Below are 14,863 nucleotides of genomic sequence, written 5' to 3' on the forward strand. Positions count from 1 at the left end.
TGCCCATCCACCTGTCAATGTGGCTGGGTTACAACTGCAAAGAAGAGTTGACCAAAATTTCTCCACAATGATGTAAAAGACCCTCTACCAGTTCTTACTAGCACGTAGTTGTTGCCACCAAGGTTTATTCAACCAGTTATTAGGTTTAGGAGGGAGCTCCTTTGTTATACAGGGAAACGTTGGATCAGATAGCTTGTTTTTTAAAAAATATTTCTAATTTATCAAATCATAATTTCTTTGTCCAGATGACAGGGGTTTGTTGAAGCAGGTACATGACGGCATCATCAACTCCAGTTCATTGAAGACAAGCAGGATTGTCAGATGAGCTTTCTTTGGTACTATAACAAGGTGATGTCACAGCACTGGAACTTTCCCCTGGGTCAAATTAAGGTTGAAGAGGGGCTAAGGAATCTCTCAAGGCTTCCAGAAAGCTTCCAGAGTCTAAAATCTGGGGTTGCATCTTCCCTTGACTTCTACAGAGATATGAAAACTCCAAGGTTTGGTTCTACAGGGATATGGAAACAGGGCTGGCATCTCCTGAATTGGTTGAAGACAACTGTGAGGGAGCATCATGACCCTTGACTGCAGTGAAAGACAAACCATTTGAGGTGCAACAGGAAAGTTGTTGGTCAAGGAGAAAGGATGGGAGGTCTGATTGGCTGGGGGCAGGAGGATGCTGAGGTTGTACCTGAACTTAGCTTAATCAACACACATATTTTACTGTTCTGCTAGAGCCAGCTTTCCAGCTACTTTCAGTATGCCTCCTTGTTACCTCTAAATTTTGCTTTGCGCTGCTTTTGCATGAATCACATGCTCTCATTGTGAGAGCACCTCACTGTTCTGGTGAGGATGGTGCTGTTCACAGAGGTGCTTAGATTCAGTCATGCTACAAAGAACTTTAAAAAGGCCATGCTTATCACTCTTCCTATTGTACCTTTTTTGCCACACTGTTCCCTTATACTGAACTTTGCATTCAAACACTCTCTCTTCAACTCCGTCACTGCATATGTAACATGACTATAACATAACATGTATGCATCTAATTCCATTTTCTGTAATGTTCAAATTTTCTGAGAAAAAAAGGCTTGGAATATATGACTCTGCGTCTAATGATAATAATAATGATAATGTATGAGTTTCACATTCTGAGTTTGATGTAGGCCCCCAAAATGCTTGGAGCCTACTACAACCTCAAGCTGACTCTGTGGACGGAAGTAACTCCATGCAAAATAAGCATTTTGATGGATGCTGAATTTACAAATCCCAATAGAATGGGCAAGAAAGACCTGCAAGATATAGGCAAAGTGTCAATAAGCAGTAGGTAGTGACTGATTACAGACATGGTAAAATGTTATGCAACAGTAAATGTACAATGCTGGTTTGTAATCTTCAACAGAGCTAACAAAATACTTTTGAATCACAGAAGAACTCACTGAACCTCTCGTGGACACAACCGTCATCATGTGACGCGCACTACAGAGGCTGTTAGGCTTGAGGATGATCCATTTTGCCTGTAACGTAACATTTTCAGCAGAGCTATAGCTCTAACTTCCTTGTGACTTCTATGTGCACTAAGTATGTCATTACAAATGTCAGAACAAAAAGAGGGAGATGACTCAGTCTTCATACTAGATCAAGAACAGGACTCATGAATTCACCACGAGGCATTTCAGCCGCTGACGAGCTGGCAATAACAGACAATAACAGACAATAAAAGGATGCGTTTGTTTTAAGCGTCCAGTGGAGCCTGCCTTCTTGAGCAAAGTACAGGTGAACAAAAAGGCCTCTCCAGACAGTGACAAAGCAGAGCGGAGAGCTGCGCTCGATGAAAAACAACTGGCACGCCACATCACATTTGCTTCTTGCCCTTGTCTGGCTGCAGCGCCGTGTCATATCCTGTCCACACAGGTGCACCAGCTGTCTGGCTTCCCAACTCTGTTATTGCCGCACACAAACACACACACTTCCCTGTCATTTAAAAAAAAAAAAAAAAGGCACCCCTCCTCGCCTCCCTTGCTGCCGCAGGCACCACTGCAATGACACTACAGCATTTACCTAAAGGTTGTTTTGTATCTATGTGTGCCAGAGACAGTCAGGGTTGAAGAAAGACAGAGGAGAGAAAAATGCAAGAGTGCATGGAAGAATGACTGAATTCGAGACATAGCCAGACAGACACAGGTTGAGGAGACTGACTTAGTGAATGAATAAATCAAGAGCAGAGCAGAAAAAGTAACAGAGATGATGAGGGAGACAGGGGAATACAAGAAGGAGGTAAAACAGCAAGAGAGGACAACAGGAGATGGAAAGAAGTAAGGAAGGAAAGAAAACAATCGTAAGGAAGAGAGATAGCAGGGCACAGCCGATTAAAACAAAGAGAAAAGAACCTAGAGACAGCGACAGTGAGGAAGAGTAGATAATCAGCAGGTATTGAGCTCTCTTCACCCCTGCGGTAGGGCCCTGCAGAGCATTGTAATGGGCTGTCTGCCCAGCTGGGGCGATGAGCTCATGTCTGGCTTTTAATGCCAATCTCCTAAACTGGCACACGGCGAGGCTCGATGAGAGCCGATGCAACGTTGCACCTCCGCTGGCCAGCCGCCGTGAGGAAAGGGTCAGAGGAACACTGAGGAGAACGACAAGCGAGGGGGGGAGTGAAGGTAAGAGCCATGGAGGACGAAGGTGTGCTCCCGAAAGCCACTTACGTCACCATGCCGATAAGAGCCTCAACCAGACGGCAATAATCACACAGCCGCTGAGACGGCGGCTGCAAATGTGTGTGTGTGTGTGTGTGTGTAAAAGTGAAGGCTAGAAAGAGAGAGAGAGAGAAAAGGGAGAGCTAATGTGCGTGTGTTTTTATGCAGCCATAAACAGCCATGATTATAGAGTGCGGATGGGACAAGTTACAGCTTCCTGCTGTTAGGAGGACATACATTGCTGAACACACACCGGTAATAAAAGGAAAAGCAGGAATGATTCAAGAGTGCGCACACACCTGTGTGTGTTTGTGTGGTTCTTTGATGTCTTTTAAATGCCCAAATTTGAACTACTACACAAATGGGCAGAGAGCTTACTTACTTGCAAAGTAGAGGCTCTGTTGAACATCAGTGTTTGTGAGGTTTGTAAGAAACATTACCACCCCAATGCAAGTGTTTGCTTTTACTCCATGTGATAGTTATTCTCACTGCAGGCATTTGGAGCAGCCATTATCCATGTTTCTCTTGTCCCCAGGTTGGCTGCTCAGGCAGGGTATTCAGTAAAGGAGAGCCATCAATCCAGTAAGCATTAAAAGCTCAAAGCATCTACTTCAGTTCTGTTTAAAAAGCAGTGTGAGAAGCTCAATACAGAATGAATCTAATTCTATTTAATCTAATGAGATAGGATGTATTTATTTTACTACAGCCATACATGGGAGTGGAGTGGTTAATAACTACACCAAGGCTGTTTTCCCACCTGATTGTTCGAGCCATCGCTTAGCGCAACCATATGTTTTCCCAAAATTGCAGCATTTATTAGATTTTCGGTTTCACACTGCATTGTGACAAACAAATCAAACCCTTCGAAAAACCAGTTTCCCTTCCTTGGTTGTAGGAATTCGCTTTTGTCTTTGGTAAAAGACCATGAACCATTTCTCCCACTAGCTCTAGACGTTGCATTTATTTTGGTTATATTTACACAGAATGCCCTGCACTACAGCTTCCTTCCTGGTTTTGCAGCAATATCCAGTCCACTTGGTATTCACATTTACTCTCACACCAGACCAGAGTTCACTTCATCCGAACCCAGACCGAGGTGTTTAGGCAAACCAGAGTTAGTTTTTTTGTCCTCATCTAAGTTCAATTGAGCATTCACTCCTTTCAAAATGAAATGGACTTTCTAGGCAAACGGACTAAGGTTGAATAAAGCAGACTAAACAGGGCTGGTGTGAATGCACACTAAATCTCTTGACTACTATAAACATTTTGGCCTCCATGTTTTGGGTTTCAACTGCATAGGCTGGCAGTTTGAGACAAAATAAACAACACGTAAGTGCCACAACTATTTGATTACCCATCTGCATCATTACATTTAGATGTTCCAGTCTCTTCGATGGCCACAGATATATTAAACTCAGCACCCAGGAATGCAGACTAAAAACAAACATTTAGGAAAGAAAGAAGGTTGGGGAATTCCAGTGCAGTGAAGTGATGGGATGCAACCTGTCCAAGTAGTCAGGTCGTGAAATTTCCTCCCAATGAAATATTCCATAGTCAACTGCTCATGGTGTCATAATAAAGTGGGAATAACAGCAATTCCATGAAGTGGTAGGCCACATGAAATCACAGAGCAAGTTGCATGGACGTGGTGCAGAGAGCACTGAACTACATTCCTTCAAACTTTACATGGTCTTCAGTTTCACTCAAGAACAGGAGTGATTCATTATGAAGGATTTTCATAGCCAAGCAGCTGTATCCTAATCTTTCATCACCAAGTAAAATGCAAAGCACATGGTGAATTGATGTAAAATATGCTACCAGTGATTTCTAGAGCAGTGTATGCATGTGCTTTGGAGTGACAAATCATGTTTCTCTGTCAGGCAATCAAATGGAGCCGTTTGTACGGAACTTAGTGTTGAAATGGTTATCCAGTGGATACTTTTACAAAATCACCAAGATTTCTAACAGTCTTTCTTGGCAAAGATGAGACGGTGCTATTATGGGCAGTTACCAGTAGAATGGTAGTAGACAGACTGCACTGTGCCAAGTATTAGCGTTGGCTTAGACGAGATTATGACGGTTTATCAGGAGTTACAACCAGTCCCTTTGTTCAAAATGAAAGGAACTCTTAATGCTTTCAGTACACTGTAATATCTCAGACTGAAGTCTGAGGATGCCATCCTTCCTGTTCCAATATGAGTATGTATCATTGCATAATAACACAAGGTTCATAACGTTGAGTGAAGTTGGTGTGGAAATGTTTATTTTACATATGTATTCGTTTGTCTAAAATCAATGCTACATGAAGCGCCTACCACTCCATACTGAACAAATTAAACACTGTCTCTGGGCGTCACCATGCTGAAATCCCAACTTCTCTAACTTTGTTAACGGGAACGTTGTTACCTCAGGAATGACGTCCGATGTAACTGGAAAGTAGCGTAACACTCTATGCCTGTTCTTAATGCGACAATGTCCCCTGCTGTTGTGACTGATGACTCAGTCAATGTAACTTTTCATTTAGAGAATGTGACAGGATGATGACCCTGGACTGGAAGCTTGTTCTGGACTTCTCTGTAATGTACAAGTTGTCAGTTTGTCCCTGGTTCCACTATTGTGGCAAGAAGGGCTGATGTTTGCGTGGGTTCTCAGGCAACGGCCGAAGTGGTGGGTTCCCATTGGGTTGTCTGTGGCCTTGGCTGCAGGGGGGTTTCAGAGTGGTTGGGTCAGGGTGTGGCGGGAAGTGGGGGTGGCTTGGTGCCTTAAGTTTCACTCTGTCCCCCTTTGGCCTGGGGCTGCTGCTCCTGTGAACTTTGTTGTCTGTCCTCATGTTTATCATCACTCATGTACTTATTAGCAGTGTCTGCCATCCTTCTTCACTCTAAACACACAGCGCACAGCTATTACATTTGCAGTGTTGCACTTTCCTAATTAAAAAAAGGATAATTATCCACTCTCAAGCTCACATATTTTGAAAGCAGTGTGTTGTACTTTGTTCTTCAGCTCCCAATATCCTTCAGTGGCAGTTAAAAAAAACACAATAATTAACTGTGTTCAGCTGCTGCATTTTATGCAAGTGAATTATTCAAAATGATACTTTATCCAAAAGTGAATTATAGTTTTTGTGAGGCAACAATTTAGCATTGATTAGTATGTTAGTATGAATTTGTTTCAAATCAATGTAATTCCTTTTTATCCTCTCTATTGACGGATTAGGTTTATCTTCTGTGACCAAACATTTTACATTTGGAGGAAAAAGGTGGATGATTACAAGCCTAAGAACCCCATCCCAACTTTGTAGAACAAGATTGGCTGCATCATGGAACAACGAGTACAACTTCACATAATAGATGGCATCATGAGGAAAGAACATTATGTGGATGTAGTGAAACAACATCAGTCAGGAGGTTAGGCTTGGGAGGTCTTAAATAATCCATGAATATAAAACTAAATTAGTTATTATCAGTAGTTTTGAAGTAGCCAACAAGACCCAAATTTAAAAATTTCAGCAAAAAGTTGAGGAAAATGTTGAGAAAGATTTCATATCCACATGGGGAGCTCTAGACAGGGGCCAACAGGGGCCAATGGCCCTATATGAACTGGATCTGGCAACTGTTACTGAAGAGATATGCACTGGCAGTAACTAATTGATCTCTTTGATCAGTTTCATTGTTTCACATCTGCGAATGCTGCAAACTACAGTAAACTACTGTAGGGTTTGCACTGAAAACACAATACAAACATTTGTATTGCCTTTCTAATACAAATGTGAGGAAATCTTTGTCAATATTCCACTGATATCAAAATAAACCAATTTTCCAATTGCAATGTTCTCATGAAATAACAAATACAATTAAAATCACAGGTGAATAAGTTTGTTCTACATTATTTAAAAGACATGCGGCGCCACAATCCTCCAACATCCTGTCGTCTTCTTTCTTCACGGTCTGTGCCAGTGGCAACATCCAGTTGTTGATCATGTGACTCGTGTGATGAGATAAAAGTGTTCCCATTGCAGTTTGGCGACATAAACCAATTCAGATGCGGCCGAATAAAACCTATCTCTTCCAGGTGGCAAAACTTTTCATCATAAATGTGAATTTTCATAAAAATTACATTTCAATTAAGCAAATTTATTTTCGAAAATGTCATATTGCTCAATTATATGGTCAATGGGAACGTAGCTTCTGAGGGCAGCAGGTGTGGAACAGACAGAAACTCATGTGAATGTTTAACTAAACCTGCAACACTGAGGAACACAATGAAAACATTACATTAGGTGAGAGATGCTGGACTCAGAGCAACAGCTAACAGATGGATAGTAGTGGGAACATGTTGCAGCGCCCCAGACCTGCTACCACCCCAGCAGAACTTCGTGACATGTAGGTTAGCACGGCCCGTGAGCTAAAACTGCCTACACTAACACAGCTGCTTCCAATGGACTCCTGCCTGAACTGGTTTGGTTTATGCATAACTGGTATCGCGCCACATGGCTTTATTAGCTCCCGCATTAGCCATGTAGCTCATAAACATCAACCTGTGCCTGCTTGCATCGGTGCCATCCTCCGGCTCTACAGCAGGACAAAGAAGGAAACAGCTTGTATCAGTGAACGTCTCTGCTTCACAGCTTGGTTTGCTAGAGTAGGTGCCACTCCCCACCCACCCGTCTCCGCCCCACTCCCTGGCTTTCTGTTGCGGTGGTGGCGAGCAGGACTATGGGGAGTCAACAGATCATCCCACAACAGCTTGTAACCGCAGCGTTGACTGCTGAGGTGCTAAAACCGAAAGCAAGGCTCGGCGACAACATTAACGCTGCATCAAGTCAGCAGTGGCAGATAAATCGTCTGACAGGGTGGAATTAGCAATGAAAATGATGCTTATTTCATCCATGACTCCATATGTGAGGTATGCTGACAGATGCCACCATGCTTAGCCATAACCTGATGAGACTGCAGGAAAAAAAAACCTCTTAGATGTAAATATTCAATATGGAGGTTTATTCATAAATTATAGACTTAGGAGACAAAGACAAAGAATTATTGTGGTGGTTTGAGCACCAGCTGGAGTTAGGAAGGTAACTCCAGATGAACAATGGACTTGGATGGTGAAAAAACTATACATATCTTTGTTACTAGCAATTTACTGCAAGTGCTAAGCTCTATGAAGAGTGATCATAAGGTTTACACTTCAATGTGTGCCCAACAACACATAATATATTTTATAAAGAATGCAAAGACAGTCCAGACCACTGTAGGTGTGATATCACTGACCATAGGATTGTGCAATTTGACATTTCGAAAATGATTTTGCTTAATGGAAACACGCCCATTTCGATAAAAGCTCTCTTTTGTAGATAAAAAGTTTTGGAGATAGGATGTGATGTTTTTTGTATCGAAATTGGTTTATTTTGCAAAATTGACAACAGACGTCGACAACGGGCCAAACTCTCGACACACACAGAGAGATCAAACCAAATTAAAACACTCGTGATGTCAGGTGTAAGAAATTGGAATGAAGCTGGAAAGTTTTGAACGCGCTTTAGAAAAACAGCACTATTGACAATGGCAATTTCTACACTTCTATTATATGGAGGAACTAGTAACTAAGGTCTCGTTTTGATCCATTCTTTCACAAAAACTGTCTTCTATTCTGGAAAGTTCTTTGCATGAACTCTGACATTCATTTCTTTCCACAGATTTCCAGCTGAATACAAGTCATTTGATTTACAGAGCCGCACTAATAGTTCAACTTTCGTTGCCTCGGCTGCATGTTTGTGACTCTTATGGGAGTCTTATAATCTGTACATTTCTTTATTCATCCTTCTCTCAGATAAATGAAATCTGCCAGCAACATAAACTTTAAGTCCAACACAACACATAAAAAATGTATTAAATGATTTTGAACTGATGTGAAGACCTATTGTTTCTTTAAACATAGTGTGCACAATGTCATCCAAAATGTCAGTTTTGGCCAAAGTTTTACACATTTTATTTTCTCAGATTTCAGTGTTCTCTTCTACAGGAAACAGGCTTTAACATGTTTTTTCTTCACCAGTAGAGTCATGTGCAGTGAGTGTGTCACACAGGTGTAGTGCATTGCTTGTTGTTTTCTGTATGCTGTACATAACATATAGGCTGTTCCCCATCATGCAGGGTGTAGAGATGCATAAAGTCGTCATCAATCAGTAACATGACAAGGCCTACCAGACATTTATAATCCTGTGTCTTGTGATCTTCAGAAGACACAGAATATACTGCAGCCTTCTGTTAAACTCCTGCTTCACTCCTGTTGCCACCACATATTTCCATTGCTGCCATTCTAGACTTGCTGATTTTAAATTAAAAAACTAAAATACCAACAAGTATATCCTCATCCCACCCTTCTAGGGGTTTTACTTGTGTTTTCAGCAAGTGTAAAGTGCTTCTTTTCCATAGCAACAGTCTATACCTAACATGAATAGCTAGCTGGAGAGCTAATCCAAAGAATGGCACAATAGCTTGTCAGTTTAAATCTAACATCGACCCTCTAGTCAGACTTGGTATTCATGTGTGCTGGCTGATTCAGATCCAGGTAGATGAGGTGTTTGATTTTAAAGCCAAGTACAACTTGGCTTTAAAATCAATATTGAGAAATTAGATTTCAGTTGCGTGAGAATGATCAGGTAGTCACATCACACACTGGGACTACAGCTGAGCAATAAAGAAGATGTCAACAAAGCTGGGATTCAGGGGAGGCATATTTTAGGGAGTAACTTTGACTTCAGACTCTTTATGAGAATAATGTAGCATGTAACAGATAGAATATGAGAGAAGAGAGGAAGAATAAATAATGTAGGACTTTACAGAGGTCAGAATCAATACAAAGACTCTAGATTTTACGACTGCATACAAAAAATAGCAATGTTCAAATGATGCAGACAGAAGCATCTCAGAGCATCTCTGAAGGTGACCTGCATACGTAGCCACTCCCAAGTAGGTGGTGCTTGTCCCTCCAACGTCTGAGTAAGAGGCCAACATCTCCTCTGGTGGCTCATGATGATGAGTTCTAGCTTCATGGCTGAATTATGAATATATTTCCTGCAGGGCGTTGAATGGCTCAGTTGGAAGAGTGTGTGCTCCATGGATATAGTCCAGGGTGTACTGGGTTTGATTCCCAGTCTCAGAAATTTACTGCATTTACTGGCCATTTACTGCATGTCTTCTCCTTCTTTATCAAATCTATTTCGTGTCTCTATTGTTCAATAAAAGCCGCTAGTGCCAAAAACTTCTTTAAAAAAACCTCAATGTAACTATATACAGCCGTCGCTGCCATAATTTTTAATGGCTCATTGCGTAAAAAACCTTATTCACCTGATTGTGATTAGGGATGCACTGGTTGCAGTCGTCTGGCCGATCTCTGATTACTGAGCTTTAAAAAGCCTGATTTTTTGATTCAGTCTTTGGTCGATACTGTCTTTTTTTTTCCCACCTGAAATGTTGTTAAATATAGCAAGAAAGTCACTGAGTTGGTAACAACGGGGTGACTATTATTTACTACAAATGTAGTAAATAACCAGAAATGGTTATTTACTACTAGACTATTTACTAGACATCCCACCAGAAATGATCTGGTGGGATGTCTGCCGAACAAACCTGTCTAAAAGCAGAGCAGTAGGACAGTGGTTGATTTTAAGATGTTTTCTAAGATAGATAAGATCGGTGGATGAGATCAACTTCACTTATCTCCCAAGATTAAGGAAATCCATGCTGTTTTCTTGGTGCAACCTAATTTTAGTTGCACTTTTATTTAATGAAATTGCCGCAATTGTGAAATTGTTGTTTTTTTTTTACATTAGCAGAATATTGAAAAGTTTTGAATGCATTTGTAATAAAAATGCACCCATACAACATACAAAAGTGTGACAGAACTTTTATCTTAGTAGCAGGATGGAAGCTGATAAAATTTTTGCAGAAAAGGCGAACGCAGCTCACTGCAAATTGTGAGAATGATTTACTGTCACACTCCCTGACACTAGAATAAAATAAGTCCCCTAAACTGAGATTAGACAGCTTTATCTTTCACCGTACCTTGTGCATAAAGGATGCTCTCTGAGCCCATATTGATATTCCATAATTCTCTCTAGAATCAAATAGAACTCTGTAGATGATGTCAAATTTGAATACGGGGAGAAGAAAAACTTGACAGTGACAGCCCTGTCTTTTTGTCACCAGCTCATGATGCGTGACAAACAGAGCTTGCTGTCACTCTGCCTCTCTACATGGGACATTGTGCCCAGAGCTCATTCGTCTCATGAGCTGAATCGGCCCTTATCAGACTAACGCTGTGTGGGTTGAAGGGTGTGGCTTCCAGCCACCAGGTCTATTTCTCTCAGAGGAGCAGTATCGTCAGACTCTGTTCTTCGGTTTTCTGTTGGAAGCATTCACTCCATCTTGTGTCTAAATCAGCTCTGACTGACGTGTTTCTCTAGATCTACAACATATCAAACACATCCCACAAAAAAATAAAAATGAAATCAAATAAAACAAAAATCAAAGCGGAACAAACAATCCATGCAGTCGGCAGAAGAGCTGGAGAGGCTTAGAGAGATGGGTCGGGAAAATGGGTTCTGCTGCAATTTAGCCAAACTTGTCTGATTTGTGTGTGTGCTTGTTGTCTGCCCGGTGACACCCTGTGAGAGGCTGCTTCCTCAGAGAGTGATTGGTTTGCTAGCGAGGCAGTCTGTCCGTGCAGGTGGGACAGCTGCCCATATCATCATCTCATTTTCTGTCTGCTTTAACCACTGTCCACTTCCCGTCATTTACCATTTCCCAGGCAGCTAATCAAGCCGCTCTCTCAGTCAGCTCCATGTTTCACGCTTCAATTTATCTCTGATGTTTATCTCACTGTGATCCCACCTTCCCTTTTTATTTACTTGTTTTTCCTCCTGATTTAGAATATTTTGAAGAAATGAAGACAAAAAGCAAAAATCAGGATCATTTACATAAAATGTTATCAACTTCAAAAAGAACAGCTCTATGCAACCACACAGCAAGGCTTAAGGAATGTAGAAGTAATTATTTTAAATCAGATCTAAGTCTTATCTAATCTCAAAGCTGCAGTTTTTCTCTCTTTTTTTTTTTTTACATATTTGTTAAAACTGTCATCATGTGACAGAATGATATGAGACAGATAATCTGTGAAAATATCGAGTTCATCCACCTCCTCTCTGAGCTACTGCTGCCGTCTGAAGAAATGCACCGCTCCCAACAAAAAACAAAAAAATCAGAGGCAGGAGGAGGGGCATAGTGCTGTCAATCACTTCATGTTCTCGCTGCTAAATGTGCTAATGGCGAAGAAACAACTTACAGTTCCAGGAAAACCATTTCTCCGCCATCATCAGTGGCCATGCTAACTAGCCTGAGCATTAACAGCTGTCTGTAGAACCTTACAGAGGTGAAGCTTTTTTCCTGAATTTTCTGTTGGCGAATGGAAAGTAACTTTGCGACATACAATATAACGGTGATTTCATGGGGGGGAAATAATTACATGCGCAATAATCTCAAAGCTTTCATCATTTTTAATTAGAACAAATCTGTTCTAAAGCAACACCAGTCAAACCTCTTTGAAGATCTTTCGTTTTTGGCCGAGCTTTATTATCCTCCATGAGTGCAGAGCTCAAAGAATGAGAAATTTTGGCAGTATGCAGTATTTTTTGCAGATGTGGTCAAAGCATTTGGGCACATCATTGTAGGAATGTTATCGATTCTGACAGATTGGATAATTTATGTATGCAATGTTCAGCCAAAAACTCATTCTTGTTTAATCTTCTGAGGATTAAGTTTAAGTTTGCTTGAGTAATGTACGTCCAAAAAATCTGTCAAAAATATTCAACTCAGTTGATATTTATTTGAGGAGATAAATACAAGAAAAAATGTTCTGTAAAACTATTCACTAACTAAAGTAATGTCTGATGTCATGTTGGTTCATTTCCGTTGAAAACTTCTTTGGCTGCTGTGTTAGGAGATGGAGAAGATTCAGCTCCATGCTAAGCCATTAGAAAATGTCTGCATATTTGTTATGCAATAACAGAAGTCTCAATTTCCTCCCTAAAATTTATTTGCACTAATATCTGGTGACTTGTGAGGTCACCGAAGTCCACTGATGTCAATTTTGAGTTCATTGAACCAATCTGACATCTGCTTTTTGACTTGATACATTATGATACAAAAGGTTCTTTCTCTTTGCAAACAGAAGTACAAACTTCTGAGTTTCAAACTGAAAAATAAACTGAGATTCCAGATAGAGACATTAGATTTGTCAGCAAGGTAAACATAAAATCCAACATCTGTTCTTTATATACTGTATAAAACACAGCGATAGCTGAGTTTATAAATCAGCCTGGCTGTTCTTCATATGCAGTTCCACTTGATTCTCATCTCACTTCACCGCTCCATCTGGGATTTCTCACATTCAGGAAGATTTCCCAATCAGAGAGCAGAAGGAGTTTTGTAAGATGACTTTTCTGCACTGTTTTAGAATTAGCTGTTTTGGCCAAGCAAGTCTGACATCATCACCAAGTGTAATCCAAGGCATTGGAGCGAGTGGCGTTAAGGACAGTGGACTCTAGAGCAGTGGAGAGCTGTTCTCTTCAGGGATGAACGCTGTTGTATCTGGCAACCAAATGGACAAGTCTGGAATTAAAGCTGCAGTATGTAACTTCTAGAAAAGATATATATTTGTACACATTTGTGAAACTGTCACTTTGTTATGATAGTTTGGTTCCTCTGCCTTCTCCCAGTCCTAACTAGAAACAACCAATCAGAGCCAGGAGTCGGATCTTAGTGCTGTCAATCACCCTCCGTGTGGTGCCACTCATCCCACCTCCTTCTCCCACTCTTTGTTCTCTGCTACTGCAGCTAGCACAGCCTGTTCTAAATGCTCAGGCTAGTTAGCATGGCCACAGATGACAGCAGATAATCAGTTCTCCAGTAACAGGAAGCTGTTTCTCTGCCATCAGCACATTGACTGACAGCGCTAAGACCCTCATCCTGTCTGATTGGTTGTTTTTGGTTGGGAGCGGTGAACTTCTTCAGACAGTACTAGCTGCACAAAGAGGAGTTGGAGGAGATCAAACTTTTCCTAGATTATCTGTCTCATACTGAGAGTTTTAACAAATATGTAAAAAACATTATTTCCTTTACAAAAGTTACATACTGCAGCCTGAAAAAAGCAGCTTGTTAAAACCCTATGCACCATATGTTCAGCTTTGTGTTTTCCCTAAACTCCAAAAGACAACCAACATCTCTACCCTTGTAAACAGGAGTACTACAGGTAAAATATCTTAACGTAATTTACAGATCTTAATAAGGCTTTTGAGTTCTTCAGGGTTCTGCCTGGGTTTTTTCTGAAGTTTCAACGATAGTATTCTTAAGATTTTTTATTTTATTTTCTGTTTTGCAAAGGACGATTACCCAACACTTCAAAGTATCCAACAAGGTGGTCAATTGCAGTAAAAAAAGAATGAAATTAAAAAAATAATTACAAGACGCTGTTGTTCCTTTGAGTCTTTCAAGCTTTTCATCCCTCACCATTTTCATCTCTCATTTATCTCTCTGTAGCTCCTCTCTGTAGGAGGTTCACCTCAATCATAGTCTCAGAACAACCCCCATTTACCCTGCACAGCATAGGGAAAACAACCATCCAGGAACACACACACACGCACACGCCCACACACAGTCATTATCAGCTTTGCTCCGTCTTGAAGACATACAGGCTTACACACACACCCAAACATGAACGTGGCCACATTAATTACATAAGCGGTGGGGGTTTTCCTCCCTGCCATGTCCACTGCATGCCCTGAGATATTTAATAAACCTGTCACTGCCACGACTCCCCGCTACAACCGGGTCTTAATGAGATACACCACAACACACTCATGCAGATGGAGAGGAAGTCCAGCCACACAGGTTTGTCACTTGGAGTGGATTTGGAAGCCCGTTTGATATCATAGTGGGGGAGGGGGAAAGAGAAAAAAACCTGATCTGAAAATCTCTAATCTTCCATGAAGATGTCCAAACCGTGTGGAGGAAGTTTTATGAAAACCCAAATATGAATCTTTGAGGTCCCTCCATACAATTTTATACAATTTCACAAAAAGAAAGTCCGACTTTTATTTGCACAAATGTTTCATT

At 41.0% G+C, this 14,863-nt stretch overlaps 1 protein-coding gene across 1 annotated transcript in view; it reads right to left on the reverse strand.

Moving 5' to 3' along the window:
* The window catches only part of LOC114144220 (low-density lipoprotein receptor class A domain-containing protein 4), a 237,894-nt gene that overhangs the window by 45,190 nt on the left and 177,841 nt on the right, over positions 1–14,863 (reverse strand). The gene's annotated exons all lie outside the window — the stretch shown is intronic.

Source organism: Xiphophorus couchianus, chromosome 5 (assembly GCF_001444195.1).
Source record: "Xiphophorus couchianus chromosome 5, X_couchianus-1.0, whole genome shotgun sequence".
Classification (NCBI taxonomy): domain Eukaryota; kingdom Metazoa; phylum Chordata; class Actinopteri; order Cyprinodontiformes; family Poeciliidae; genus Xiphophorus; species Xiphophorus couchianus.